Source organism: Lolium rigidum, chromosome 1 (assembly GCF_022539505.1).
Source record: "Lolium rigidum isolate FL_2022 chromosome 1, APGP_CSIRO_Lrig_0.1, whole genome shotgun sequence".
NCBI lineage: Eukaryota > Viridiplantae > Streptophyta > Magnoliopsida > Poales > Poaceae > Lolium > Lolium rigidum.
Window position 1 is genome coordinate 290,726,541 of NC_061508.1, and position 6,000 is coordinate 290,732,540.

Genomic DNA, 6,000 nt, shown 5'->3' on the forward strand with positions numbered 1-6,000 from the left:
GGATGAGACGCTTCCATTGCATATCCTCGTGTTTTATCCACCTGGGTGCCCCCCCGAGCCGATTCTGTCAAGAGAATTGATGGTATCGGCTCGTTGGATAACATGTTGAACCCAGGCAGAATGGTGGGTGAGGATAATTTTGGCCGATTGCTGGAATCGGCCTCCACGTTGCTTGCTCGGTGAAGGTTTTGTAAGTTCCCTTCATAAATTTTTTGGGGCCGATCACAAGGATCAACCTCGCCATGTTTGCTCCTTGACGTGCTCTTGCTACTCGTTCAGGCCGGTGGATAAAACCAGCCCAATCTCTGACCTCATCATGTTGGTGCGCTTGCTGTCGCCCACCTTGAGTGCATCGTGTAATCGTGGAGCACTAAGCTTCGTCGGAAGAACGAGCACCATGTTTGTGCCGGCCGATGTTTCGTCATCGGCTTTCCTTTGCTTGGGGCGCCACTCCATTTTCCGTGGACGACCCTCTTCATCCGAGGGTTCGCTGAACCTTTGCAGCCGGATCAGGCCTTGCTTTTCTCAATGTGTGCAAGTATAACCTCTCGGCTTCCTCCGGGCCGCGCAATCGTTGAACCATGCGTTTCGAGAATGGCTGAGTCCATCGAGGGCACCACCTTGGCCGGTGATACTGTCTTCTTCTTCTCCCTCGTCTTCCGAATCTTCGAGATCCGTCAACCGAGGGGACTCAGCTCGTTTGCTGCGTGGCGGGAGAGGTCCCAAGCGCTCGAACACGGACACGTTGGCTGCCTCCTTCTTTTCCGGTTGCATTACGGGCAATTGCCGATTGTTGGCAATCGGCTCATTCCTGAATCCCAGCGGTGCTCGAAGAAGGGACAATCCCGAGTGCCTGTCCTCGTCGTTTTGCTCCCTTGCCTTTTCCTTGGCACAACGCTCGTGCTCCTCCTCGTCGCGATTATGCCGACGATGTCTTCTGGCCTCTCTAGCCAGACGATCTCTTTCATCATCATCGCTGGACCGTCGGCGTTGGTCGTACTGACTCACATACTTGTTGAGGAGGTGATCAGAGAGAGGTCGCTGATATCTTATGTTCTTCACTTCTCCCTCTCGTTACGTAGCGCTTGCCATCTTGGCGGAGCCGATCGCGTGGAGCGGCTTCCTCTGTATCTTTGCTATGAGAGCAGCTGCCCTCATCTCCATCCTTGCCGGCGTGGTGTCCAAGATCTACCATATTGATGCTCGAACGCAGATCTCGGCTGGCAACCTTCATGGTAAGAATACTCCACCATGTTAACGGCGGGGAAGGGTGTGTGTCGACCTTCATGGCGTACTGGTTAAAAATCAACCGTCCGTTTTCTATCGCCATTTGGATCTGCTGCCGCCACACCCTGCGGTCGTTGGTGGTGTGGGTGAACGTGTTATGCCACTTGCGGTATGGCTTTCCGTTCAGCTCTTTCACCGTGGGGATCTTGTGGCCTTCGGGTACCTTTATATGCTTCTCCGTGAGTAAGAGATCAAAAATCTGCTCGGCTTTGGTCACGTCGAAGTCGAACCCTTTTGGAGGGCCTTGTGGCTTCACCCATTTGCAGGTCACGGGGCCTCGTCGCTCGAGTCCATTCAGCCACTGCTACCTCCTCGATCTCCCATGGCACCTTCATCTTCGTCTCGCCTCAACCAAAGTCACCACCCGCTTGAATTTATCCTGGTAAACATCCGGGTGGCGCCTGTTCATATGCCGACGGCTTCGCACCATGTGCGCCAACGAAGGGTAGTCCGCTTGGGAGGCCACGTCCTTGATTGATGATGAGAGACCCACCACCGCCAATTCGGCTCGCTTCTTTTTCACTTATATGAGCCGAAAAGCATCGGTTCCTAATGGTCCCGAAGCCGCTGGACGTATTCCGACACTGTTTCCCCGCGCTTCTGTCGTACTTGCGCTAGATCGGCAATACCAACATCGGAAGCCTCTGAGTGATACTGCTCATGGAACTGCTCTTCCAACTGCTTCCAAGTCCGGATGGAGTTCGGTGGTAGCGATGTGTACCACCCGAAAGCCGATCCTGTGAGGGACTGTGCGAAGAACCTCACACGCAACTCGTCTGACGCTGAGATCGTGCCCAGCTGTGCCAAATATCGGCTCACATGCTCGATGGAGCTGGAACCATCCGATCCACTAAACTTCGTGAAGTCCGGGAGCCGATATTTGGGTGGTAGCGGGATCGGTTCGTAGGCTGTTGGGGTACGGCTTGGTGTAGCCGCACGCCTTCCTTTTCGGCATCATACCGAGCCGATCTTTCAGAATTGCACAAATCTGATCCGCTGTGATGGCTGAAGGTGTCGAACCCTGAAGATTCGCCGGGGTGGCATACTTAACCAGCCATGCTTGCTTTTCCGGTTCTAAGCCAACTGCAGGAGCTGGGCTTTGGAGGTTCGTCGGGGTGGGCGATGGCGTGTATTTCACACGTTCGTTGGGCAACCCCAAGAGGAAGGTATGATGCGCACGAGCGGCAAGTTTTCCCTCGAGAAAGAAACCAAGGTTTATCGAACCGAGGAGGAGCCAAGAAGCACGTTGAAGGTTGATGGCGGCGGGATGTAGTGCGGCGCAACACCGGAGATTCCGGTGCCAACGTGGAACCTGCACAACACAACCAAAGTACTTTGCCCCAACGAAACGAGTGAGGTTGTCAATCTCACACGGCTTGCTGTAACAAAGGATTAATCGTATTGTGTGGAAGATGATTGTTTGCGAGAGAAAATAGTAAAACAAGTATTGCAGACAGATTTGTATTTCGAGTATTAAAGAATGGACCGGGGTCCACAGTTCACTAGAGGTGTCTCTCCCATAAGATAAAAGCATGTTGGGTGAACAAATTACAGTCGGGCAATTGACAAATAGAGAGGGCATAACAATGCACATACATGACATGATAAGTATAGTGAGATTTAATTGGGCATTACGACAAAGTACATAGACCGCCATCCAACTGCATCTATGCCTAAAAAGTCCACCTTCAGGTTATCATCCGAACCCCCTCCAGTATTAAGTTGCAAAGCAACGGACAATTGCATTAAGTATGATGCGTAATGTAATCAACAACTACATCCTCGGACATAGCGCCAATGTTTTATCCCTAGTGGCAACGAGCACAACACAACCTTAGAACTTTCATCACTCGTCCCGTGTGTCAATGCAGGCATGAACCCACTATCAAGCATAAGTACTCCCTCTTGGAGTTAAAAGTAAAAACTTGGCCGAGCCTCTACTAGAAACGGAGAGCATGCAAGATCATAAACAACACATGTATAATAACTTGATAATTAACATGACATGGTATTCTCTATCCATCGGATCCCGACAAACACAACATATAGAATTACAGATAGATGATCTTGATCATGTTAGGCAGCTCACAAGATCCAACAATGAAGCACAATGAGGAGAAGACAACCATCTAGCTACTGCTATGGACCCATAGTCCAGGGGTGAACTACTCACTCATCACTCCGGAGGCGACCATGGCGGTGTAGAGTCCTCCGGGAGATGAATCCCCTCTCCGGCAGGGTGCCGGAGGAGATCTCCGAATCCCCCGAGATGGGATCGGCGGCGGCGGCGTCTCGCAAGGTTTTCCGTATCGTGGTTTTTCGCCTCGGGGGTTTCGCGACGGAGGCTTTAAGTAGGCGGAAGGGCGAGTCGGGGGCCGGACGAGGGGCCCACACCACGGGTCGGCGCGGCCAAGACCCGGGCCGCGCCGCCCTATGGTTTGGCCACCTCGTGGCCCCACTTCGTGTGTTCTTCGGTCTTCCGGAAGCTCCGTGGAAAAATAGGCCCCCGGGTCTTCGTTTCGTCCAATTCCGAGAATATTTCGTTACTAGGATTTCGAAACCAAAAACAGCAGAAAACGAGAACCGGCACTTCGGCATCTTGTTAATAGGTTAGTTCCGTAAAATGCACGAATATGACATAAAGTGTGCATAAAACATGTAGGTATCATCAATAATATGGCATAGAACATAAGAAATTATCGATACGTCGGAGACGTATCAAGCATCCCCAAGCTTAGTTCCGCTTCGTCCCGAGCGAGTAAAACGATAACAAAGATAATTTCTGAAGTGATATGCCATCATAACCTTGATCATACTATTTGTAAACATATGTAGTGAATGCAGCGATCAAAACAATGGTAATGACATGAGTAAACAAGTGAATCATATAGCAAAGACTTTTCATGAAATAGTACTTCAAGACAAGTATTAATAAGTCTTGCATAAGAGTTAACTCATAAAGCAATAAATCAAAGTAAAGGCATTGAAGCAACACAAAGGAAGATTAAGTTTCAGCGGTTGCTTTCAACTTGTAACATGTATATCTCATGGATAGTAGTCAACATAGAGTAATATAACAAGTACAATATGCAAGTATGTAGGAATCAATGCACAGCTTCACACAAGTGTTTGCTTCTTGAGGTGGAGAGAGATAGGTGAACCGACTCAACATAAAAGTAAAGAGAATGGTCCTTCAAAGAGGAAAGCATCGATTGCTATATTTGTGCTAGAGCTTTTATTTTGAAAACATGAAACAATTTTGTCAACGGTAGTAATAAAGCATATGAGTTATGAAAGTTATATCTTACAAGTTGCAAGTCTCATGCATAGTATACTAATAGTGCCCGCACCTTGTCCTAATTAACTTGGACTACCGGATCTTTGCAATGCACATGTTTTGACCAAGTGTCACAATGGGGTACCTCCATGCCGCCTCGTACAAAGGTCTAAGGAGAAAGCTCGCATTTTGGATTTCTCGCTTTTGATTATTCTCAACTTAGACATCCATACCGGGACAACATGGACAACTGGATAATGGACTCCTCTTTAATGCATAAGCATGTGGCAACAATTATTATTCTCATATGAGATTGAGGATATGTGTCCAAGACTGAAACTTCCACCATGAATCATGGCTTTAGTTAGCGGCCCAAAGTTCTTCTCTAACAATATGCATGCTCCAACCATGAAGGTGGTAGATCTCTCTTGCTTCGTACAAGACGGACATGCATAGCAACTCACATGATATCCAACAAAGAATAGTTGATGGCGTCCCCGTAAACATGGTTATCGCTCAACAAGCAACTTAATAAGAGATAAAGTGCATAAGTACATATTCAATACCACAATAGTTTTTAAGCTATTTGTCCCATGAGCTATATATTGCAAAGGTGAATGATGGAATTTTAAAGGTAGCACTCAAGCAATTTACTTTGGAATGGCGGATAAATACCATGTAGTAGGTAGGTATGGTGGACACAAATGGCATAGTGGTTGGCTCAAGTATTTTGGATGCATGAGAAGTATTCCCTCTCGATACAAGGTTTAGGCTAGCAAGGTTATTTGAAACAAACACAAGGATGAACGGTACAGCAAAACTCACATAAAAGACATATGGTAAACATTATAAGACTCCATACCGTCTTCCTTGTTGTTCAAAACTCAATACTAGATGTTATCTAGACTCTAGAGAAACCAAATATGCAAACCAAATTAGCAAGCTCTAAGTATTTCTTCATTAATGGGTGCAAAGTATATGATGCAAGAGCTTAAACATGAGCACAACAATTGCCAAGTATCAAATTATCCAAGACATTTTAGAGTTACTACATGTAGCGTTTTCCAATTCCAACCATATAACAATTTAACGAAAAAGAACTTCGCCATAAATACTATGAGTAGAGCCTAAGGACATATTTGTCCATATGCTACAGCGGAGCGTGTCTCTCTCCCACAAAGTGAATGCTAGGATCCATTTTATTCAAACAAAACAAAAAATAAAAACAAACCGACGCTCCAAGCAAAGTGCATAAGATGTGGCCGAATAAAAATATAGTTTCAGGGGAGGAACCTGATAATGTTGTTGATGAAGAAGGGGATGCCTTGGGCATCCCCAAGCTTAGACGCTTGAGTCTTCTTAATATATGCAGGGGTGAACCACCGGGGCATCCCCAAGCTTAGAGCTTTCACTCTCCTTGATCATATTGCATCATA